Source organism: Piliocolobus tephrosceles, chromosome 7 (assembly GCF_002776525.5).
Source record: "Piliocolobus tephrosceles isolate RC106 chromosome 7, ASM277652v3, whole genome shotgun sequence".
In the NCBI taxonomy this organism is placed as follows: domain Eukaryota; kingdom Metazoa; phylum Chordata; class Mammalia; order Primates; family Cercopithecidae; genus Piliocolobus; species Piliocolobus tephrosceles.
The window spans coordinates 124,228,013-124,254,447 of record NC_045440.1 but is presented as its reverse complement, the minus strand read 5'-3'; the positions used below and the strand labels follow the sequence as shown (position 1 = coordinate 124,254,447).

Below are 26,435 nucleotides of genomic sequence, written 5' to 3'. Positions count from 1 at the left end.
CATGAAATATCTTTTTCCACCCCCCTACCTTGGGTCTATAAGAATCTTTACATGTTAGCTGTATCTCTTGAAGACAGCAGATATTTGGTTTATGATTTTTAATCAGTTATTCCAATCTATATATCTTAATTGGACCATTTAGACCATTTACATTCAACGTTAATATGGAGATGTGAATGTGAATGACTGTTCCAGTCATCATTTAATTGTTACCTAGTGACTTTGTTTTCTTACTTGTCTTATTGTTTTATAAACCCTGTTAATTTTAAGCTTTCAGGAATGTCTATTCCAATGTGTAACAGCCTTTTGTTTCAAGATTTAGAACTCCTTTTAGCCTTTCTGGTAGGGCTGGTCTAATATTGACAAATTCCCACAGCATTTGCTCACCTAAGAAAGACTTTATTTCTTCCTCATTTATAAAATTTAGTTTTGCTGGATACAAAATTCTTGGCTGACAGTTATTCTGTTTAAGGAGACTAAAGATAGGAGCCCAGTCCCTTCTAGACATCAGGTTTCTACTCAGAAGTCCCCTGTTAGTCTGATAGATTTTCCTTTACAGGTTACCTGATGCTTTTGTCTCACTGCTGTTGGAATTCTTTCTTTCGGGTTGAGTTTAGATAGCCTGATGATTATATATCTTGATGATTTTCTTTGTACAATTTATCTTCCAGGAATTATTTGAGCATCTTATATTTGGATGTCTAAATCCCTAGCAAGACAAGGGAAGCTTTCCTTCATCATTCCCTCAAATAGGTTTCCCAAACTTTTTGCTTTTTCTTCTCCTCAGGAACCCCTATGATTCATAGGTTTGGCCATTTTACATAATCCCATATTTCTTAGAGACTTTATTCCTTTCTTTTAATTTTTTTTGATATTTTTGTCTGATTTGGTTAATTCAAAAGCCTTGTCCTCAGCCTCTGAAATTCTTCTACTTGATCTAGTCTATTGTTAAAGCTTTCTTCTTCATTTTATAGTTCCCTAAATATGTCTTTCATTTCCAGTAATTCTGATGGTCTTTCTTTAAAATACGTATCTCTTTAGAAAACTTTTCATTCGTATACTGAGTTGTTTTTGAAATTTGCCTATGTTGTTTTTTTACCTTTCTCCTGTATCTCCATTAGTGACTTAATAATCAACCTTTTGAATTTTTTATCTGGTATTTCAAAGATTGCATTTGGGTTTAGATCCACTGCTGTAGAATTAGTGTACTCTTCTGGGGGTATTCTTTGCATATTGCCTGAATTATTTTTCTCATTTTTCTTTTTTAGGTAGACTATTTCATCTAATTATTTTAAAATTTATTTTTGATTCAACTTTTTTAAAAAAAAATTTTTCTCTTGAGGATGTGACTTTAATGTTTCTAGGTTATTGTCACCTAGCTTCAGCTCTGGGTGTTTTCCATGGTGAATACTCTGTATGACTTTCTTGTTTATAGAGAATCCTTGTGTAATGGTTTTCTCAGATGCTGGTTGTAATAGTGATGTGTTAGATATGTGAGCAAGTTCGCCATCTCCTGTTGGGCTAGAATGGCAGAGGTCTCATGAAGCTTATCTTATTCCCCAGTGGTATGCATTTAAAAAATGTTTTTTCTTTCGTACTTTCTTCATTGGGTTGAACAGTTTAGGCTTCAGGCGAGTGAGAGATGGCTATGGGTAAAATCTGGCTATGGCTAAAGCGAGTGGACAAACATATTACCCTAACAGTGTGCCAAGGTCACAGACTCAACAGAGGTAGATGGGGAAGCTTTCAGTGAAATGCACTAAAGTATTTCAGGGGGAATGGAAGGAGCCACCACAGCCTCTATTCCAAGCCAGCGGGAAAGCAATCCTTCCAGTCACACTCTTGACCTGGTATTCTGGCTATTCAGATCAGAACAGTACGTCTTTTCATCTGTAGGAATGCTGATGTTTTATGTAGGGAGGGATTGTGACTCTACCTCTCATGCAAGCCTGAACCTGGAGGGTACTCCTCCTACAAGGATGCAGTCACCCTGAAGTGTTCCAGAAAGACTGTCTACAGATGTACCCATGCTGAACTCCTGTGGTAAAAGCCCCAGCTGTGTCTGCAGTGGTGGGAAAGGGGGAGAAGTCCCTTCTCTAAGACCCTTCATGAGCACCAGGGCTGCCTGACCATTGGGCTAGAGCTCCAGACTTTTCTCACTGAACCCAGCACTGCACCTGTACCTCTGCTGAAACAGACTTCCCTTAAGTAGAAAGTGCAGGGATGCAAAGCCTGAAGCCTGAAGCCTGAAGCCTGATTTCTTTTGCCTCACAGGGTGCTCCCTTAATGTGGTGCATGCCCTCTTCCCTAGGAGTAGCAATCCCTGAGAGTCAGACTACTGGAAATCCCTCTGCTCCTCTTAGTCTAGCCACCCAGTGGGGTTTCTGCACCCCAGAATGTTGCTGGGGAATATCTGCAGACAGTTCAGTGGTGTAACCTGTCCTCTAGTCTCCCAGCAGCAGGTACTGCGTCAGCTCTGATGGGAGTAGGAGGGAAGTCACGTAGATTGTGTGAGATTTCCTTAGTTATAAATAGCCTTAGTGTATTGGCTTTCTCAAATTTCTCAAATGCCAGCTGTAGTAGTAATGTACTGGGCACATGGACAGACTCAAGACCTCCTGGTTAGCCAGCATAATGCAGGAAATGGCAATAGCTGAGGTTGTGCAAGTTTTTCCTTCCTAAGTGCCGTGTTATTGTGCCTGCAGATGTTGTAATGGGCTGGGATGGCTGGCTTCCAGCCAGGAGGTGGTGCTTGCAAAAGAGCGCCAGCTGTGGTAGTAACAGTGGGATTTGTGCTTGCCTTGTGTTTCCCAGAGTAGGTACTCTGGGGTCTCAGGCAGTGGGCAGGGTCATGGAGAATCCAAAATTCCCTGTTAATTGTGTTTCACTAGCAGGGTGGGTGGAGGCGCAAAGCCACATGGGGGCCAGGTCAGGCAAGTCCATGCACTGGCTTCTCATGTGTGGGCTCAAGCAGCAGCCCCAATGGGGATCAGAGGGCAGTTCTCTGGCTGCTGCAGTAATGGTCCAGTAAGGAGCACAGCTGCCTCCACTGCACCAAATGAGCTGCGTGGAGCGTGGGGAGTAGCAGGTGGCAGTAAACTGCACTCAGCTCCCACGCATTTGGCAAGGGAGGTCCGACACCCACAGTGTTCTGCTAGCAGCAGCTAGCTGGGTTCCGGGCAGCCTGTACTCAGAACCCAAAACTGCCCTGGGCCATAACCCTTCTTGACTGAGACAGAAATCATGGCTTTCAGGTCATACCCCTCCTGGTTCACCCAGGAAACAGAAATGCCCAACTCCTGTGCCCATGGCTGCAGCACACTTCCTGCTCTCTCAATGGTTCTGGTCATAGGGGTTCATTCCTACTCAAGATTATATCATGAATCTCAGCTGGGGGTTTCTCTAAACCTGTGACCACTGCCTGAATTAGCTGGAAGACTTTTGCAAGGTTCCCTGTGAGGTGGAATCAAGAATGGTTTCCCTCCATCCCTGCTGGCGTCTTGATGCCACTCCTTCTCATATATTCCCCAGCACTCACTAAATCAGCTCCAGCACTTAGTAGGGTTGAGGCCTTCCCCTTGGCCTGGACTCCCCAGTGTCGGGTTGTGTCACGGAGGCAGTCTCTCTCCTCCTTAAACTCTGCAGACTCAAGTTTTTCTCCTGGTTCACAGTGCAGGCTGCTGCCCACTGCTTCTTTCCAAGAGTCTGTGGTTTCTTTCTGTTTTTCTTTTAAATTCCTGTGTTGCTTCTTGGAAAACTGTTGACAGCATGAATCCCAATACACTATTTTGTCTTTTCAAGTGGAAGAGGCATGCTTACAATGCTTCCAGTCCACCATCTTGGAAAGAAAAAGCTGCTATTGCCATTTTTAGCATCATTTTCCCACAGCATTCCACACCAAGAATATTCCAGTTCCAAATGATCTGATTAGGGTGGCTTGGGTCAGGTGTCTCTCCTTTGTCCAGACAGCTGTGTCCAGGAAATCAGGCCATGTGGCTAGATGCCCACTCAGCCAGGACTCTGAGCACACTTTCTGAGAAGTGGCTCATGGTTATGACCTGCCACATTATGGAGTAGCTTATGAAATGCAATTTATTGAGATATTATAGGAGATCCAGTACAGTCATCCCTCTGTATCTGAGGTGGATTGGTTCCAGGACTCCCTTGGATACCATAATCATTGGATACTCAAATCCCTTTAATAAAAATGGTGCAGGCTGGGTGCAGTGCCTCACACCTGTAATCCCAGCACTCTGGGAGGCCAAGGCAGGTGGATCATTTGAGATCAGGAGTGCAAAACCAGCCTGGCCAACATGGTGAAACCCCGTCTCTACTAAAAACACAAAAATTAGCTGGGCGTGATGGTGGGTGCCTGTAATCCCAGCTACTTGGGAGGCTGAGGCAGGAGAATTGCTTGAACCCAGGAGGTGGTGGTTGCAGTGAGCAGAAATCACGCCATTGCACTCCAACCTGGGCGACAGAGCAAGACTCTGTCCCAAAAAAAAAAAAAAAAAAAAAAAACCTGGAGTATTTGCATATAACCTACACACATTTTCCCATATACTTTAAATCATTTCTAGATGACTTATAGTACCTAATATAATCTAAATGCTATGTAACTTGTTGTTATATTGTATTGTTATTTACTTGCATTTTTTAAAAATAATTTTATTGGTAAAAAATGTTTGTTTTATCTATTTTGAATATTTTTCATCTGCAGTTGGTTGAATGTTTGTATGCAGAACATGCAGTTAGGAAGGACCAACTGAATCTGGAAGGGGTAGTAGGGAACAAAGAATTTACTGATTGTTCTTCTTTGCCCTGGAAGTTAGATAGAGATTGAAGAAGCAGTTTCTAGAATTGGAAAGGACTAAAAGGGGTTACAAAGTGGTATTTTCAGGGGAAAGCCAAGACTCTATCAGGGCAAGTTGGAAGAGGAGGAGGGAGAATTTGAAAAAAGATGAAAAATAAGGAGAAAGGTTTTTTCCGTAAGAAAACATTTCGTATATTTTTAGGTTTTGTTTAGGGGTATTGACATTATTTTCTTTCATCTCATGATTAAATATGCATTTATTGAATGCACATGTGTATTCAATACAATATTCAATGTGTATTCTACATGTGTAATATTACTTTCATTTTAAACAATGCATTCCAAGTCCAAGCAGCAGTATTATAAATTTTTAAAAAGCAACCCACATTTAGATTGAGATTTTCCCATGATTGTTGAATGATTCAGTAAAAGTGAGTGAGTAGGTGAAATGAGTTAGTGAAAACCAACCAACTTAAGAGTGAGAAGTAGGTGTATTTGGAAAATATCAGTGACATATAATTTATATAATGTACTTCCATGAGAAATACTTGCTATTCTGTTAGATTGCTAGCAGAACTTGTGTTCAAAGTTAACCAGAATAGTTAAGCCAAGTTAAACATATTTGCAGAAGCTTTTTAGGTTAGTATACAATTGCGTATTATAGAGGAACTATTGATTAGACACACTTACTAAGAGAAACTTTTTCTCCCTTAAACTTCCTGTGAAGAGATACGTTCTTAGTATAAAGACCAGTGCATGAAGAGTTGACTGGAAATCAAAGAGAAACTTGTTATCCTTGTTTTTCTTTCTGAGTGAAAAGCAAAAGGTAAATATCATGGTCAAATGGAAAAGTAAATTGGATTTTAAATTTTCATGTGAGTTTTCCCAGTCTGAGGTGCTCAGATTTCATTTAGTGGTTAGTTTCAATTCATTTAGTTATAATTGACAAGACCTCTTAAAACGTGACATATCCACTTAAGGGTTGAACTTTTTCATGTACTGTTAGGTGAATGCTTTTACATTTTTGGATGGTAACTCTGTTATATAACATTTGTTATGTTTAGTATAACATTTTACATATACATGGGTAGGTATGTATGTATACATATTTATGCATAATTTAAATTATTATTACATTCTAGGAGATAATGTTGTGGTTTCTTTCTCCATTTTATTTAATAGAGTTTTTAAAAATAGGTAAATGTGCAGTAAATCTCTAACCAATAAATGTTGTATTTCAATTGATTTTAACTTTTAAAAAACTTTTTAAAAAAAGATACTCTAAATGTTTCAGGGAAGGCTTCAAGGATTTTGTTGTCTCCTGGTTTCGTGGGTTGAACTGTGTCTCCTCAAAATTCATATATTGAAATCTTAATCCCCAGTATCTCAAAAGGTGATTGCATTTGAAAATAGGATTGTTGCAAATATAATTAGCTAAAATGAGGTTATATTGGAGTAGGATGCGCCCCTAGTCCAGTATCACTGGTATTCTTATAAAAAGGGGAAATTTGAACACACAGGCATGCATGGAGGGAAGACCATGTAAAGACACGCAGCAAGAAGATGGTCTACCAGCAAGCCATGGAGAGAAGCCCAGGACAGTTCCTTCTCTCACAGCTCTTTAGAGGGAACCAATCCTGCTCACACCGTGATTTTGGACTTCTTGTCTCCAGAATAATGAGACAGTAAAATTCCATTGTTTAAGCCACTTAGCTTGTAGTAATTTATTATGACAGCCCTAGCAAACTAATACATCTGGCTGTATGTCAGTAGTGGCTGCCATATGGAATGATATGATCTCTCCCATGCTAGAGACAGACTTTTTGTTAGAAATTCCAACTCCATGCCCCAGCTCCTAGGACTTTCCTTGTTCTTCTCTTTAACATTAGACATTTCTAATGTCTACTGAGGTTGAGCTGTGATATAATTTTCCAGGAGGACCTATAGAATCATCTGAAAATTCCTGAATAAGAATGAGTCCATTCTCTGTTTTGTGAAATTCATAAAAAGAGGTAGGTTGGCCACACACGTATAATACACAGACCTAGTAGGAATGCTGGGCTCTTGCTTTGACTGTATGTTCCATGGCCTTGGGTCACTCACTTAACTTGTCTGAGTCTCAGTCTTTTTATTTGTAAGATAGAAGTTAGTCTTTTTGTGATGTTGTGAGTCTAAATTCAAATATCTATTACATAAGCCAAAGTAAGTGAATATGTAGTAATAACACTTAATAGTTTTCATGGTTCTTTTTCTCACCATTTTCATGTATTATCCAAGTGAAAAGTATCTTTGGTTAAAAAAAATGGCAAAGTACAGGATGTCTTATAATGCAAAGCACAGTGTCTGCTTCAGCCGTCCCCAACCTCCTCAATGCCTAGCTTACTTCCCAGAGAAAACCACTTTTAACAGTTTCCATATTTAGCTCTTTTAGTGGTTACCACCCTGACTTTAATAATATGCTTATGCTACATTTCCTTGATGATCAACTCTAGACATTATCTTTTTGCTCCCCACCACTTACTACTTTTAAAGTGAAGAATCGCTGATTCAGCAGACATTCCCGATTGCCTACAGGTCCACCGACCTCTTTTGGAGTCTCATTCTCTATGGATCTAATTTGAGCAAAGAACTTTCGCTTCACTCAAAGGAAACCAGGGATTAGATGATCACGGGGCATAGCACAGGACAAGAAGGCGTTTGGCTTAATTACTCAACGTCAAATTGGGCCTGAGTTGTAATGAGTTTACTCTTAATATTTTTCTGACCACATTTATTTTAAATAAAATTAAAACAAAAGGCGAACTTAAAATATTTTATGTTACTTTTACAGAAAGGGAAATTATCTACCCTGATAGCTCATTACTTTAAGAAGTACCGCTTATTAAGAGATACTTAACAGGTATGGTGCTTTATTCTTCAATTTTAAACATGAACTAAACTGCTATGAAGATGTCAGTTGATCATCTGTGGTGCCAGTTTGATTTGGTTTTGTACCCTTCCCCTTCCAGAAATTTGCTACTGGTTATCCAAAGAGTAAGACATAAGAGAGAAAACAGAGTTGAAACCATTACTGTTTCTTGGAAACATGGCATTTCTGCAATTCAGATTTTTCTGGAAGTGCTATAAAGTAAATGACTTTGACTTATAATTTAGAAAACCTCATTATCATCCATAATGTCAGGAAAACATATTTTAGAAAAGTTTACACGTTGACCATTTTGGGTTTCTTTGAGCACTGCGCAAAGAATGTGACACATCTGTTGCTCATTTCTAACTCCTGATTACGTTGAATGACTCACCAAAGTGGAGTCAGAAAACCTTGATGTTAATGGAGTTTCATATTTAGCTACTATATATGCCATAGTCACAGATATATATTAAAGCATAGCTTAAGAGGAGATATTCAAGGATATGTCTGCAAATAGGGCAATCCAATTTGGTGGTGGGGTGAAAAGAAATGTAGAAGGGGTTGTGTTTTCAGCACTTCCTGCTGCATACCAGCCCTCTTTCTGGAAATTCTTTCTTGCCTTGTTGGCTTCACGATAGCACTCTTTCCTGGTTCTTCTGCTCTGACACAGATCTTTTTTTTTTTTTTTTTAAACTAGATCATCATTCCTCATATGTCTTCAATAGGCTTTTAATAAGATGGCATCCACTGCTACTTTTTTGCAACACATCTGCCACTTTTTCATCAGCCCCCCACCAGTCTTTACTCAATATAATATATCCAGAGCCCTACGTGGATATATTATGTTGTTTTTTGCAGACAACCCTCACATCCCTTTCTCTAGCCCTTGCCTCTATCCTGAACTACAGGCATGTTCACTGGATGTTCCTACATAGACAACCCAGAAATGTCTCAGACGTAACATACCTCAAACCAAAACTATCGTCTTTCACTCTCCTGTCAAACTCCCTTCTAGGTAACAGCCTCATGTTTTATCTATAAACACAAGCCAGAAAACTAACGCTTCGGCTCCGTCCCTTCCTCTCTCAGAGTTCGTTTTACCCACGGCTTGCAAATTTTTATTCCTCTTTTTATGCCCTCTTCCCTTGTCCTAGTCAGATCTTATCCTGTTTCTAGATTACAGCAATGTCTTCTATAGCTGGGCTCTCAGTCATCAGCTTTTCTAACTCTCCACTTTAAAATTTTATTTTATTTTATTTTATTTTGAGACAGAGTCTCACTCTGTTGCCAGGCTGGAATGCAGTGGCACAATCTGGACTCACTGCAGCCTCCGCCTCCCAGGTTCAAGCGATTCTCCTGCCTTGGCCTCCCGAGTGACTGGGACTACAAGTGCACACCACCACACTCAGCTAATGTTTATATTTTTAGCAGAGACAGGGTTTCACCATGTTGGCCAGGATGATCTCAATCTCCTGACCTTGTGATCTGCCCACCTCGGCCTCCCAAAGTGCTGGGATTACAGGCATGAGCCATCATGCCCAGCCTTACATTTTATTTTTGGCCAGAGCTATTTTACTTAATAGAGGTGGTAATCATGTCATTTGCTTGCTCGAAAATCCTTGATTAGATCCTATGACTATCAGGATACGACTGAAACTTCATAGCCTGACATCTAATACTTTTTCCTCTGTGCTTATTGGTCTTTACTCAATATAATATATCCAGGGCCCCACGTGGAGCGTAACATACTGCAGAGGCCTGATAAATAAATGAATAAATGAAAAAATGAATGATGGATGGATAAATGAATAAATTACTCACCAGGCATTGAGCCTGCCAAACAGATGTATGCATCATGCTGCCAAGAAAGCTATTCCCCTCCTTCTGATACGGGTGAAATCCTATTCAATATGTCATTTTTTAAAGTTTTTTTAGACTATTCCAGTCTCAATCAATTGCTTCTCCACTTGTGATTCTGAGACATTTTATTCATGCTACAGTTGTAGCAGTTAATATATGTCAAGGTTATTTATATGTATGTTGGGTGTTCACAGAGACAGAGACTCTTGATGGCAGTGAAGACTCAGCTGCTAGCAAAAAGCCTGATGTACTTCGGAAATCAATCCATGTTTGAATTCCCACCACCACTAATTTCTTTCAGTCATATTATATCTTTCCTGAAGTACTACAATAGCTTTGTAAGTGTTTTCCCTATCTCCATTCTCATCCTAAAATCTACTCCTCATTGTCCTACTAGATGAATGCTTTTGTTCTGAAAACGAAAAGTTTGCAGAAATGCCAGAGCATTGATGAAATTAGAGGTCAATATTCCTGATTTAGAGGTCATTGTCTTCTTAAATGCATCCAAAGTTTCCACCTTTTTTGGTGACTAAAATTGTTTTAGAGTTTTAGGCGCCCTGGGTTGTGAAATAAATAGAATATCATTTTGTGGCGTAGTAGAGATCTTTCTGTAAGTTTTTAGCTGCTTAGCCATTTCACATTATTTGTACTTTGTGAGTAAATATAGAGTCAGGAAGAAATGTTCCTGGGAACAGGAAAGAGACATATCTAAGCCTGAAGTAAACTTAATGACTTTGTGTTTTCCCTGCTAACAAGAGTCTTGGAACCCACCTGGGTTGTATCAAATAATACAATTATTGCAGTTCAACTAGGTCATGTTTGTGCGCACACAAAGTTTGGATATGGCAGAAGTAAATGACCGGACATTGTTAACAGAGCTGTAGTCTGCAAAACAGCAAAGGTTTTCAGACTTGAGAAAGGGAGTGAGTTCAGAGAAACGTCAGTCTAACCGAAGTGTTTCTGCTGCTGCTGCAGATGCCACTGTTAATTGGAATTGCTTATTACTTCAGTTACTTTCCATAGTGCTTTGGGGGATACTCTTGCCCTCATTGTCTAAATCTGTCCCTGTCACTAGTGACTGGATAACCCAGGGCATTTTAACAGGCATCCTATTACCTGACAGCAGGCATCCAGTTTCCCGTATTAGAAGTAGACATTTCTCCTGGGATTTCACCTTCTGTTCAAAGCTTGAACTGCTTTGGTAGGAAAAATGTGGTCCTAATAATGTTTTCCAGTCACCTGTGGCTTGCAAAGTACTTAATGCTTATGAACTCATTAATCCTCTTCATGAATCCAGTGAGGAAGGTAGATGTCAAGTTATGTTTTCCTCTTTCTAAGGGCTGCGAATCTGAAGCACAGACTTGCACAGACTGTTTGGGACATATCCGTGGCGAATTGGGAGAAAGGGGCCTATCATTTTGAGATGTTCAGACCCAAAATCTAGCAGCTGATCTTTAAAAATTGTAACTTCAAGGTGTCTCTCCCCTCTGTAGCTATCAATCAGAAATCCTCAGTGGGTAAATCTAGCAGGAGGCATTGGCTGAAAAATGAAGCTTTGAGAGCAATAACATCTGCTCAGTTGGGTGGGGAACAGATACTTGTAGTGTCAAGATTGTGATGCATGGTCTTGGGATTTTTCCAAGTTCAACATGTTTGTCAGTCTTTTGAGGCCCCTATTTATCCATGGGGTAAGGATTTGTTTAACCAGCTATTTCCTCCTAATCCTTGCAAAAACATATATGAAGCACACAACAGCAGATGAAACCATAGTAGGAATTCTTTCAAAGGACCCAGTCTATGGCTTCTGTCCTTCCCCATTCTAAATCTGAGTGGTAGAAATGTATCTAGTGGAAGATTGGTATTAGATGCTTACTGCTAAAACTGGAATGTGAATTCCTACTTCTAATTAAAAGCCCTCATTGCTGTTCCTTAGATCTATTGGTTAGGTGATTTCTTGGGTTCTGGCCAACCATAGAGGGGAACTTTAATCTGCATGCTTCTTAGAGAACCCTGTTGCCACCTTATTATTTTCCTAATGAAGTATACAGAGCCCAAGGACATGTAGATTGTTTATTCATCCATGTGTGCACTTACGCATTTAGGAAGTACTTTTTCATTATTCACCATGTGACCACCATGTGCCAAGCTCCTGGGGGTACTGATATGACCAGGCTTATGAGGGGGAAGCAGGTGGGCCATTTAGCAGGAGGCCTCATATTCATAAAAGGCCTCACATTAAGACTCTTGACATTGCTCCCAAATGAAGTTTTATTTTGGTTGTAAATAAGGGTTATTTACAAAATACAAGCATTTAAAAATATGTGAGAGTTTTGGCAATCCTGCTTTGGCATTTGATAACATCATAACGTGTCCACAGGTTTCAAAAGTGGAAGTGACCTGGGCTGGTTAGAACCTCTTGGAGTTTGTAGAAATGGCTCAGACACCCTCCTTGTGTCTCATTACTCTGTAGGAGATCAGGCATCCTTCTCCCCAAGAAACAATGCAGATGGTACCCCAGAATAAGAGAACATCCGGAAGCAGCCATGGAATATAAATGTTAGACAGCTGGAAGAAGCCACAGAGAGCCTCCAGTGCTTATGTGTCAGTCAAGGAAACTGACCTGAAAGAGGTGTGGGGGGACATCCCTAACACCCACAGGCAGTTCACGGCACAGTGAGACTAGAATGGAAGATGGGTAATCTGAGGAGCTCTGCTGTTTCCTCCATAGAATTGGCCCTTGATAAACATACGTGTGCATGTGTCTTTATAGCAGCATGATTTATAATCCTTTGCGTATATACCCAGTAATGAGATGGCTGGGTCAAATGGAATCTCTAGTTCTAGATCCCTGAGGAATTGCCACACTGTCTTTCACAATGGTTGAACTAGTTTACAGTTAATGGGTGCAGCAAACCAACATAGCAATGTATACATATGTAAAAAACCTGCACATTGTGCACATGTACCCTAGAACTTAAAGTATAATAAAAAAGAGAGAGAGGCTGGGCACGGTGGCTCACGCCTGTAATCCCAGCACTTTGGGAGGCCGAGGCGGGTGGATCACCTGAGGTCAGGAGTTCGAGACCAACCTGACCAACATGAAGAAACCCCGTCTCTACTAAAAATACAGAAATTAGCTGGGTGTGGTAGCTTATACCTGTAATCCCAGGTACTCAGAAGACTGAGGCAGGAGAATCACTTGAACCCAGGAGGCGGAGGTTGCGGTGAGCTGAGATCACACCATCGCACCCTCTCCCTAGGCATGGGCTGATGTCAGCTTCTTTCTGTTCCTTCCTTCCTTCCTTCTTTCATTCCTTCCTCCTTCCCTCTTTCCCTCCCTTCCTCCCCTCTTTCTCTCCTTCCCTCCCTCCCTTCCTCCCTCCTTCCTTCCCTCCCTAGGCATGGGCTGATGTCAGCTTCTTTTCCTTCCTTCCTTCCTTCCTTCCTTCCTTCCTTCCTTCCTTCCTTTTCTCCTTCCCTCCCTCCCTCCCTCCTTCTTTCCTTCCTTCTTCCCTCCCTCCCTCTTTCTCTTCCTTCCTCCCCCTCCCTGTTTCCTTCCTTCCTTCCTTCCTTGCTTCCTTCTTTTTCTCTTTCTTTCTTTGTCTACCCCCATCCTCTTCACTCTTTTTTTTTCTTTCTCTCTCTGTCTTTTAAATTGAGTGCATCCTGGTTTTATACTTACTGCCAGTGTCTTTTTGCTATACTCCTCCCTTGTTCCTACCAGCAATGGAGGTTGGCCCACATCAAAAGCAGAAAGTTTGGTTTTAATCAGAATAATATTTGCATTGTGAGCTTTGATCTTGACTTCTCCTGCCTGGGGCCAGAGCAGGACTTCACCGCAACAGTGAACTCAAGTCTCCATGTTCTCCTCTCTGAAGCTGGGATCACCAGGATGTGGTTAGCATGTTGTGGAATGAGTGTCGCTGGGATTCAAAGCCTGCAATGAGTTTTTTTCAGTAAGTCCCAACTATATGAGAAAGAGAGAGGGAAAAATCCCACATAAAGTAAGCATCTCCCTTCTCCCCTCAAAACACAAAGAAGACAAGCTAGACCAGATTGACTATTTTCCTGTTTCATCCTGTTCTTATTCCTTTTCTTTGAGTTTTAGACAAATATGTTATGACAAAAATTTAACTCCATATTTTCCCTGGAGTTTCAAAATTCTTTGAGCCGCCTCATGGATAGTACTGCTCAATGTGCCAAAGACTTCAAACTCAACATGACAAGCCTGAACTTAACATTTTCTCCTAGAAACCCGCTCTTCTGGCTGGGCGTGGTGGCTCATGCCTGTAATCTCAGCACTTGGGGAGGCTAAGGCAGGTGGACCACTTGAGGTCAGGAGTTTGAGACCAGCCTGGCCAACATGGTGAAACCCCGTCTCTACTAAAAATACACAAATTAGCAGGGCGTGGTGGTGTGTGCCTGTAGTTCCAGCTACTTGGGAGGTTGAGGCAGGAGAATGGCTTGAACCCAGAGGCAGAGGTCGCAGTGAGCCAAGGTCATGCCACTGCACTCTAGCCTGGGCGAGAGAGTGAGACCCATCTCAAAACAAACAAACAAACAAACAAACAAACAAGCAAGCAAACCCTGCTCCTTTGGTTTTTCTAATCTGCCACCAGGCTCCCCAGCTGGAAACCTTGAATTCATCTTACACTCCTCTCTCATTCACCACGTTCTGTCAATTCTGCCACCTAAACAAATCCAATTACTGCCTTCCTTCCACTCCGTACGCCACACAGCTGCCAGGGAGATCTGTCTAAAATGCATATCTGATTGTGCCATCCTCCTCCTTGAAAAGCTCTGTGCATTCCCCGGACTGAGTCACACATGCACACTCTTAAGCATGAGATAGCCACATGGCTCTGGCTGCAGCTTAACGAGGTAGCCCTGCTATAACCCATGCTGCAGCCACACTGGATGTCTGACCACACCGTCATGGGGTGTGCTCATGAGTGCCTCCTGCATCTTTGCTCCAGTTAATCACACCACCTGCAATATTCTTTCTCTTTCTTTCACAGCTGGTCACATTTTGTTCTTTCTTCTAGATTCAGCTCACTCTCCCCACATTTAAGTCTTCCACGGCCTCTCAGGTACTTGGTTGCGTCATCCTCCCACTTGGATTTGATTTACTGGAAGGAACATGGGCTTTGGAGTTTCACAAACAAGACTTAAGAACCTGTCCCACTCCGAATGTCATTGCTTCAACCATAACATAGACACAGTGCCAACTTCACAGAACTATCGAGGGAATTAAACAAAGAAACGTTTGGCTTCTGATAAATATTAGTTTCCTTTCTATAGCAAATTTTATGTAGAAAATTGCATAGTGGTTAAGAGGCTGTGGCCCTCAATCCAGAAGATGTGGCTTTAAAGCCTAGCTCCACCTCGTACTTACGTGAGTGACCTTGAACGATTACATTTGCTTGAGCAAATTATTCTCCTTTCAATGTCCTTATCTCTATAATAATAGTACTCACTTGATAGGGTGCTTGGGAATATGAAATGAGATAAAATAAGGTTATTGTATTTGGCACACAGTAATCACACAGTGGGTTTTGGCGGTAGTCTTTTTTTTCCCCCATACTTGCCCTGCGGTATCATAATTATTTGTTTACACATTGTTTTCCCTATTAACCTAAGGATTCCTAAAAGGACCAGATGGTGCCTTACTCAGACTTGTATCCTCAGCTGCTGCCGTGGAACACCGTATAAGTGTTCGGAAGTTACTTCTTCAAATGGATAAGGCCTGGCACGTTTCATATGAAGTTTTACTCCTGGACTGTGGTCAGCAACACAATCCGAAATTCTAGGGTACTACCCCACGCTCACATCCATGCCAATCTCTATTTTTATTATTTATGTATTTATTTTTAATAGAAATGGGGTCTTACTATGTTGCCCAGGCTGGTCCCAAACTCTGGGCTTAAGCAATCATCCTACCTCAGCCTTCCGAAGTGCTGAGATTACAGACATGAACCATTGTGCCCGGCCTCAACCTCTCTTTAAAACCCACTTCAAAGTAGGCTTCTCTAAGAATGTTTCCTCCATGTTACCCCAAGTTCATTCAGAGCTCTCTTTTAAATCTCAGTTCCAGTTGCTTTACTGATTTTTTTAAAATTATTATTTCACACGTATGTCCTCAGTGGGCTTTTTTTTTCAGTTGTTAAATTATTTCATTTGTTTATTTTTAATTTTAATTTTGGGGGCTACACAGTTGACATGTAAATGGTAGGGGACTGGACTACCTCCTTTCTGTGATCTGTGAGTGGTCCTGCTGTCACCAACAGTAGCACAGTAGTTGTGGGGCTTTCAATGAACAGTGTTACCTGGTCGGGTTGCCTCTCATGGTAGCATCTTTTTTCCCCATCTTCTTTTCTTTTTCTTCTCTTTCTGTTCTCTCCAAGGGCCCCTCCAGCCTTGAATGAGTGTTGTGATCCCTGTTTTAGACTAGAGGAACTTCCATTCCTGCCCTGGATCCCAGAGTCCATCCATTTAAAACCTGTTCTCTCCTCTTTCCTATCTGTGGCAGGCATATACAATGTGGGTTGTTTCTCACCCTTCTCATTTCAGCTTAGTTGACTCCAGTGGTATTGGATGCCAGGAAACATCCTCCTCCTTTGCTTGTTTATTTTACACACATACACACACACACACACACACACACACACACAGATTTTAAAAGTGTGCCCCTTGCCGGGCATGGTGGCTCACACCTGTAATCCCAGCGCTTTTGGAGGCTGAGGTTGGTGGATCACTTGAAGTCAGGAGTTCAAGACTAGCCTGGCCGGCCGGGCGTGGTGGCTCAAGCCTGTAATCCCAGCACTTTGGGAGGCCGAGATGGGCGGATCACGAGGTCAGGAGATTGAGACCATCCTGGCTAACACTGTGAAACCCCGTCTCTACTAAAAAAATACAAAAAACTAGCCGGGCGAGGTGGCGGGCGCCTGTAGTCCCAGCTACTCGGGAGGCTGAGGCAGGAGAATGGCATGAACCCAGGAGGCGGAGCTTGCAGTGAGCTGAGATCCGGCCACTGCACTCCAGCCTGGGCGACAGAGTGAGACTCCGTCTCAAAAAAAAGACTAGCCTGGCCAACATGGTGAAACCCCATCCAACACAAATAATTAGCTGGGTGTGACGGTGTGCGCCTGTAATCCTAGCTACTCAGGAGGCTGAGGCAGGAGAATGGTTTGAACCCAGGAGGCAGCAGGTGCAGTGAGCCGAGATCACGCCACTGCACTCCAACCTAGGCGACATAGTGAGACTCTGTCTCAAAAAAAAAAGAAGAAGAAAACAATTGTGTCACCCCAATCCCATATGTGAGAGACAATCTAGAGGGTTCTGTACAGGACAGACATAAAACAGATACAGGTCGGGCACAGCGGCTCATGCCTGTAATCCCAACACTTTGGGAGGCCAAGGCGGGCGGATCACTTGAGGTCAGGAGTTCAAGACCAGCCTGACCAACATGGTGAAGCCTCATCTCTACTAAAAATATAAAAATTAGCCTGGTGTGGTGGCGCATGCCTGTAGACCCAGTTACTTGGGAGGCTGAGGCAGGAGAATCGCTTGAGCCCTGGAGGTGGAGGTTGTTGTGAGCCGAGTGTGTGCCACTGCACTCCAGCCTGGGCAAGGGGAGTGAAACCATGTCTCAAAATAAATACATACATACATACATACATACATACATACATACATACATAATAAATAAAATAAAATAAAACAGATACAAAATATTGCTGAAACACTGTTACCCAACAGAAGTCTTAAGAGCAGTATATTTTAGATTTCAGTTAGTAGAGCTAAATTCTATTATAAAGACACTCAGAGAGCTTGACGTAAATTAAAGCTCTCTGTTTGGGTTTAAGTTTCCAAAAACGATGAGGCATGGTTTTGTTTTGTTTTAAGCATGTTTTTCTATTGTCTTCATGTCACACCCTCGAGCTGAAAGTGATTCTTGATTAGGGAGAAGACAGAAACCAATTAAGGGCTTCTCCAGTCCAAATGGAATGATTACTAGAAAAAAGCTGCAGTGTACTCCACTTGCATTTACACAATCTTAATGCATTTGTTTTCTTAGAAAAGAAATTTAAACACTTGTGATGCAATGGAATATAATTTTTTTTTTTTTTTTTGAGACAGAATCTTGTTCTGTCCCCAGGCCGGAGTGTGGTGGTGCAATCTCTACTCACTGCAAGCTCTGCCTCCTGGGTTCACACCATTCTCCTGCCTCAGCCTCCTGAGTAGCTGGGACTACAGGCACCTGCCACCACGCCCAGCTAATTTTTTGTATTTTTAGGAGAGACGGGGTTTCACCGCATTAGCCAGGATAATCTCAATCTCCTGACCTCGTGATCTGCCCGCCTCAGCCTCCAAAGTGCTGGAATTACAGGCTTGAGCCACTGCGCCCGGCCAGAACAGAAATTTTTTAATACATTTTTCCTAAATCTGTCTTTTTCTTTATTTTCATATGGAAACAGAAATTTGTCGGGTGCGTTTTTCTTCAGAATAATTATTTTTCTGCTCTCAGATGACAGAAATGGTAGAAATGAAAGAGCACACACACCTAGCATTTTCTCCCATTATATAAATTTGGATCTTTTATCTCATTCTCTGGATTCGGATATTCTAATTATTGTCTGGGTCCCTGGACTTTTCTCTTTTCCCAAAACCTTGTTCACCTCCCTCTGGGACAGAGCAGTTTCCCTTCCTGGGGATACTGAGCTGCTAGTTTTATTCTATTCCGCCCACAAATCTAGTATTGCTGCATCTCTAAAGTCTCCTTGATCTCCTCCCACGTAATAACTTATTTTACCCTTCCATTGAGTGATCAATCCAGGAAACAGATGATCCAGAGTGACTCTTCTTGTTATGGTATTGTGAGATCATTATTTCGCACCTCTATCCATTCCCTAGCCTAATTAAAATGTCTGGAAACATGGATACCAGAAATAAACTGCATAAGAAAATAAGCACAGACCATTGAAATTAGATGGTTCCATCATTAAAGGTCTGTACTTTTTTTAAAAAAAAAAAATTGAGACAGAGTTTAGCTCTTGTTGACCAGGCTGGAGTGCAATGGCACAATCTCGGCTCACTGCAACCTCTGCTTCCTGGGTTTGAGTGATTCTCCTGCCTCAGCCTCCCAAGTAGCTGGGATTACTGGCGCCTGCCATCACACCCAGCTAATTTGTGTATTTTTAGTAAAGACAGGGTTTCACCAATGTTGGCCAGGCTGGTCTCAAACTCGTGACCTCAAATAATCTGCCTGCCCTGGCCTTCCAAAGTGCTGGGATTACAGGTGTGAGCCACTGCGCCTGGCATAAAGGTCTGTGCTTCAAGAGATATATCTTTCAAACTGTATTTATATTCTCCTTTTTAATATTGGAGACTAAATTTTTGTAAGATCTGGTTTTCAGATAAGCACTTGAAATAAGGCAAAAAAAAAAAAAAAAAAACACAAAAAATACGCTTATTACTAGACCTAGTTCATATCTTAAGGAAAGAGGTGGATGTCGTCTGTAGAGAAAGCGAAGCCAAGGAAAGGATCCACACTGACCTCACTTTCTGCAAATTGGATGGTGGCGGTTTCTCTTGTTTCTTTTTATCAGTTCCTCCACCAACATCAATATTTGTTGGGAGGAAAAGCCACCTGGCAATGTAGGATCAACAAATAGGAGAAGACATCACAGTCATGACTACTGTAGAGTCAGATGTCGAAGTAGCTATCAGTATAATCTTGTAGGAAGAGATGCGTTTCCTGATAGAAAATATAGCTAGGATGCACACAAATGATTCCCAGAAAATATAGTGGCTGGTTACAACCAACTCCCATTGGTTAGTAAGAGAACAACTACATGTAGTAGAGAGAACACTGAGCTAAGAGTTCAACCCTGTTTTTGTTCTCGACCCTGTCCAACAGCAAACTTGTTTTTGAGTTTGAGTAAATCATGTAATAATATTGTGTATTGGGCATGTACTGAGCATTCTTTAGGCATCGCGTATATGCTGATCATCTATTGTGTAGGAAACCATCCAAAGCTTCATAACTTAAAAAACACATTCTTTCTTACCATTCTGGGGATTAATGTGCACAGCCAAGCAGCGATTTTTGGGGTACCTTTGTATGGTTGCAATTAAATTGTCAGGTGTCGGAAGGCTCTATTCACCTGACTGCATCCCCTAGACTGAGATGGCTGGATCAGTTGAGGCTTCTTGGAGCAGCTCCCTCTGTACAGCATCTCCATGTGCTCGACCTGGGCTTCCTCCAGCATGGTGATCTCAGATAGTGCCGTGGGTGGGGGTGCCTGGGCTGCTGGCACCCCCACCCACTGCAACCCAGAGTGAGTATCCAGGAGACAGGAAGTGGAAGCTACTAGTCTCTGAAAGTCTGGGCCTAGAAACTGGAGCAACCTCATTTCTGCCATGTGGTCCACAGGTCAAAGCAGTCTCAGAGCTCCCCCAGATTAAAGAAGAGGAGAAATTGACTCACTTGTCAATGGGAGGAGTGTCAAAGCAGGTGCGGTCATCTTTACTTTACTACATTACTTAATACTCCGGAAAAGGCTCTGACTGGGTTCCTCTTGTCCAGAAATCTGCTTGAAAAAAAGGATATAAAGAACTATTGCCAAATGGTGATCAAAATAATCAACTCTATTGGTACTAAAACTGCCAAAAGCTACACTTCCTCCAGCTGAAATGGGGGCTTGTTCTACCCCTTTTGCCCTGAATTTCAAATAGAGGGACCCTGGGTCTAACCTGGCTGATCCACACAGTCAGATGCCTTGTCTGGAACTGAGAGAGAAGATGCCTGGCTGGACCTGCCAGGTGGTGCAAACAGGTCTAGGTCCACAGGCCAAGAGAGAGGCTGGGAGTCTGTCGTTCTTTTGAGGCACCCACTGGTAATGTGCTTAGGTCTGATTAGGAGCTTCTCCACATGTGGTGGGGAACCACTGAGATGGACCTGAACTTTCTTTCAGTCCTGCCCTTTCTTAAGAAGTAGAGCAAGTCTCTATCTCTTCTAAAAATGTGAGGAGGGCAGGGATGTGTCAGGCATTTTCTTCTTCCCCCTACCATCCAAAACTCCAGGATTATTGGCCATCTTTTGCATAGGAGAAAACTTAGGCTCAGAATAGATTCACCAAGTTTCCAGAATAACAAGCTGATAAGTAATAGAAGCACATTCACAGGACGTCATTCTCTCTCTCTTTCAACATCTCAAAAATCGAACAAAGGTATGCGTGGCAAACCTTACTACCTCCCCAACACACTACTCCCAAGACCCACCCCTACTTATTTCTCTCCATATCCCTTATTACCTTACCATCTTGCATAGTGTACGTGTACTCATTCATATATTTGCTGTCTGCCCCTCCTCCCACTATAATTGGATCAAATGTAAATGATATCATTAGAACATAGAAGAGTACTCAGTTAATACCTGCTGCCTTTAGAATGTCCTCTTTATGAAGCTCTCAAGATATGGGCTGCCGTGCACCAATCACTACTGGCTGTAGGGTACTGGCACATCGCTGAAGTTCTGGTGCTGGTGTAGATTCACTGGGACTTGAATAGCATGAGGTCAATGCATTCCATAGGAGACTGTGGTAACACTGTGTGCAGGTGGGATAAGTCTGTTTTCCAGGTAAGATGTTCCTGGCTTAGCTGCTGTTTTCTGTGACAAGTTTTGTGGACAGGAACAATTGCCTGCCTTCCCAGCAGTGCACTTAGAACCTCAAAAAAACTGGCTCTTGGGCAGATCAACAAACCTTTGAATGCAGTTGCAATTTAAAAATCTGAGCCACAGAAAGATACTGTTACTTGGCTGGGTTGTGACTATCTTCCCTGGGTAATCCCTGCAGGACTTTTGAGGGGAGTAAAGAAGTAGCATCTCCCATTTCATCCATCAGAATCATCATTTAGGAATTACCAAGAATGAGAGAGAGTTAGTCTTGGAATGTGCAGAAAGGTATACATGGCAGTTAATAGTATATTAATAAAAACGTCACTGTGCTGAAGAAACAACCGAGCATGATAAAAGACTACTATGGAAAGAACTTTTCATTGTGGCACTCTTGCTATGGCTTTAGGTGTCTGATTGCATTTAAGGCTCAGAACAACCCTCTAAGGAATGATAATCTACATTTCACAGATGAGGAGGAAGAAGAACAAAAAGGCTAAGTGATTTGCCCAAGGTCTCACAGTAATGAGTGTCAGAATCCAGATTTGAACCAAGACAGTCTGGCTGTAGAGCCTATGTTCTAAACAGCTATACCACCAGATCCTTCTACTACCTTTTTGGGTTTTTGTTGTTAACATAAGGTCTAAAGAGTGTATAAGCAAGCCAACTAACTTGCACACTCTTTCTGTTATTGAAATATATATGCATGGTGTGTGTATGAACACTTTATATACACGGTGTACAATTATAACGTACTTTGGAGTGGGAGGGAGTTTAGAAGTTTATTTCAGCTTCCCACCCAGTGCAGGGGTCCCCAGAGAATCACCATTCAGCTTTGCTTGAACTTTAAGGTCAGATGAATAAAAATACTAAGGGTCAACATAAGCGCTGATGCTAATAATTGCTGTAACTATGGAAACAAACTAGAATACAAAGGACAAAAAAAGGTTTTTAAGAGAGAATTTTAAAAAGACAACTGAAATCCACCAGAAACACACAAAGTAGTGACTAGGCTTGGGAGCCCAAATAAATTAATAAACACTGGAAAATGGAGGAGAGTAGGGTGAGAGAAGTATAAGCACTAGATTTCTGGCCATCTGTAAAACATATTAAACACTTTGTTTGTTTTGATTAAATGAGTAATTTTGTGTTGTGAAAAAATCTCTGGGATAATCATTCATATAATTAGAAATAAGATGCCTGCCTTCTAAATGGGTATAGAATATAAAACATAGCCTATTTAGGAAAAGAAATAGTGGAAGAGAAACAGTAAGAAAACGAATGAACAAGAGCAATGAACCCCAATGTGTAAGCTCCATGGCAAATACATAGCTTTACATTTTCCTATTAAAACATAAAATACACCAAAGTAGATTTAACAATGATATGCATGATTTGTATTCATTACCCAATGACTAAAAATATTCTAGCCAATTATAGTGCTGTACAGTATTTCATTGGTTAACATCTTCTCTAATTACTTGGAAGATAAACTATGCCTTATTCAATTTGGTATTGCCAATGTATAATTGTTGTATGATTGGTGCTCAGATATATGTTAAATGACTTAATGAATTTTTTAAAAATGAGTGGATAACAATATAAGGAAAAAAGTATTTAATGAAAAAATATTATATATAGAAGAGTGGGTGATTATAAATGTATAATCAATAGTGAAGACATAATGAAATGGAAACCTTATGTGCCAAAGAGAATTGCTATAAACTACTTGGGGCAAAACCTGTTGAAAATACAAAGATAAATTGGTGGTAAGAGTGTGGGCTTTGTAATCGGTCATACCTGGGTTTGAATCATGGCTCTGATATTTAGTAGGTTGACCAATTATTTATCCTTTCTGAATCTTATTTTCATCATTTACAAAAATGAGACTAACCTCATTGTGAGGATTAAGTGAGGAAATGTAGGTAAAAGTGAAGGAAGGAGAGATGTATCCTGTTCTCAGTGGTTATGCAGCATTTGGTCAATAAATATCCTGAGAGTGGGAACCCTCTTCTAGTCATTTTCACAGTTCTTTCGTGCCAGTATAATGCCTTGTTCTATTAAACATTCAAATAGATGCTGAGTATAGAATAATTTTAAAAAGAAGATCAGCATAAACTCTGCTTCCTTGCTTAAAAACAGAAATCTAACTGTAGTGGCTTTACAAATTAGAGGTTTGTTTTCTTACAGAAAGCTCAGACATAGGTGATGAGGTGTGGCTCCATGAAGTTATGAAGGACTCAACCCCCTTCTCTCCTTCAGTTCAACCAACCTTAGCACTTTCTTTCCATGCTCCAGGTCACAGAATGGCTTCTGAAACTCTAACTATCATGGCAACTGCCGTGACTTGAATGTGCTCCTCAAAAAAAAAAAAAAAAAAAAAAAAAGTGTTTTGGAAAGTTAATACCCAGTTCAACAGTGTTGGGAGGTGGGATCTAGTGGGAGGTATTTAGGTGATAAGGGCTTCATCCTCATCAATGCATTAATGCCCATTATTAAAGAGTTTGAGGCTGTGAGTTCAATTTCTTGCTCTCTTGCATGCATGCTTTTTTTTTTTTTTTTTTTTGCCTGTCTATCTCCCACCATAGGATGATGCAGCAAGAAGGCCCTCACCAGATGCCAGCACCTTGATATTGGACTTCTCAGCCTCCAGAACCATGGAAAATAAGTGTCCTTTCTTAAAAGTCACCCAGTCTGTGATATACTGTTACAGAAGTACAAAACGGACTCAGACAGCCACAGTCTAGGTTATAGGAAGAGGAATGGCAACAGTCAAGGACATTTCTTCCACTTCGCTTATCTCTCTTCAAAAACTCTGCTGGAATCCCTACCCACAAATTCTACTTACCTCTTATACCATCCATTACTCCCTATAAAGAAGACAGAGAAATGTGAATTTTTTAGTTTTCTCGATTTTGTTTTGTTTTGTTTTTGAGACAGAGTCTTGCTCTGTCATCCAGGTTGGAGTGCAGTGGCATGATCTTGGCTCACTGCAAGCTCCACCGTCTGGGTTCAAGTGATTCTTATGCCTCAGTTTCCCAAGTAGCTGGGACTACAGGTGCCTGCCACCACATCCGTCTAATTTTTTTGTATTTTTAGTAGAGATGGGGTTTCACCATGTTGGTTAGGCTGGTCTCAAACTCCTGACCTCAGGCGATCCTCCCGCCTCTGCCTCCCAGAGTGCTAGGATTACAGGCATGAGCCACTGCACCTGGCCGTGAGTTTTTTTTAAGCTGGAATCTTAGCCACCCCATATACAATAGAGGTTCTAATGTTAGTGAAGAAAGGGAGAATTGATATTAGGGAGGCAACAAAGAATCTGTCAAAATGATTGATGGTTTTCTTGGATGGAAACTTCTTGCATCACTTATTAAACTCTACACTTATGTATTTAATAATTTTCTGTCTAGTGGGTTTACTTCAACTGAGCAGGGCCTGGGGTGGGGTCCTAAAGTAACTGATGGAGCTTTCCTTTGTGAGTTTTATCTGATATATATTCTCTGAGAGATTGAATTTAGAAAGTAGGGCAATTGAAAATGGCTAGGGATTCCTGAAGGGTATTTATTAATTTATTTGACTGGTAAGACATACACCAAAAAAATCAACAGGGGCAAAACAAATACAACTAAAAAGTAATTTTTCTTCACCCTTGGTTCTCAGTTATTCAGTCCCTGTTTTTAGAAGTAACCACTGTGACTAACCACTATTTAAATTTTGTGTAGACTTCTGGATGAAGTCACTGCATATAATGCATATATGGGTATGTAATCTGGTTTTTTTTTTTTTTTTAAGCAAATGAGACTGTATCAGATATACTTCTGTGCACATGAATATTTCACTTAAGAGTATTTCTTGGATATCTTTCCAAGTCATACTTGAGAAGCTGCCTCATTGTTTTTAACAGCTGGCTAGTATATCATTGCATGGATATACTATTATTTATTCTCTTGATGAACTGTATATACACCATAATTTATTTGGCTGAACATTTTGAAGAGTCCAATATTTTGCTGTTATAAATAAGACTATAATGAATAACCTTGGAAATATGTCATTTTGTGTATGTGTAAAAGTATTCCAAGAACTAGAATTTATTCTGAGTCAAAAGACATTTGACCTTATGACTTTGAGAACATTGCCAAATTACTCTCCATAAGTATCGTGGCAGTTTTTACTCCACTAACAGTGTACTGAGAATATATTTTTGCTCATTACATGTGTGACCAAACACTTGGTCTTCTTGGAAAGGCCAAGGCAGGAGAATCGTTTGACCCCAGGAGTTCAAGACCAGCCTGGACAACATAGCAAGACCCCATCTCTATAAAACAAACAAACAAACATTTTGGTGTTTGCTCATATAAGAGACAAAAAAAAAAAAAAAAAAAAAATCGTAGGTTGAGTATCATATTGTAAATTTAAGAGCTAAAAAAAATTCTATTTATATTCTTTGCCCATTTTTCTCTTGGGTTGTTTAATTCTTACAGGTTGTCTTTATAGTTTAAGGAAATTAGCCTCTTATTAGTTGCAAATGTTTCCAATTTGGTTTTTACTTTGTTTATGGTATTTTTCATGCAGAAAAAAAATTTTTTAACTATTATGTAGTCAAGTTTATTGACTTTTAAATGGCATGCAGATTTTACATCATATGTAGAAAAGTTAAGATCTCACATTAAGATTGTTTTAATAGGTCAATTTTTTCCTAGTTTTGTTTTTCCAAAGGGTAACACAAAGACCAGTGTAACTACAAGTTACCAGGAAGCCAATTTCAGCTCCTCCTGGAAGAAAGAACTTTTTAACAATTAGTCCAACAGTGGAGTCAACCCCTTCTTGTTGTAGTTTTCTTCAGGGTTTGGTAAGCTAACCATTTCTATGAGTATTCCAGGAAGCCTGTATTTCTTATTTCTGCAGTCCTCTATCTTCTTTCCAAGAAGAAATTTACATTTTACAATGGGTATCATTACCAGGCAGTTCTTGGAAAATAAGCACATTTAGTAATGGGTATATAAGACTCATGATATCTATTTAATAAATAGCAAAAGAAATTTAATGGAAATCATATAAATTGTTCTAGAGGAAGAAGTTTTTTGACATAGTTCAGTATAGTGGTGACAGACTGAGCTTCCAAGTCAGAAAGACTAATTCAGATCCAAATCTGTGCCTGACTGTGAACCTCTGAG

At 40.8% G+C, this 26,435-nt stretch overlaps 1 protein-coding gene and 1 long non-coding RNA gene across 5 annotated transcripts in view; one reads left to right on the top strand and one right to left on the bottom strand.

Annotated features, from left to right (window-relative positions):
* SNTB1 (syntrophin beta 1) overlaps window positions 1–26,435 on the top strand; it is a 278,993-nt gene that overhangs the window by 24,198 nt on the left and 228,360 nt on the right. The gene's annotated exons all lie outside the window — the stretch shown is intronic.
* On the bottom strand, window positions 13,154–23,608 carry LOC116418866. The gene is made up of 4 exons (XR_004229036.1): window positions 23,531–23,608; window positions 21,019–21,190; window positions 20,071–20,173; window positions 13,154–13,518 (listed from the first exon to the last, which is right to left on the bottom strand). It is a non-coding gene; the product is annotated as an uncharacterized LOC116418866 (long non-coding RNA).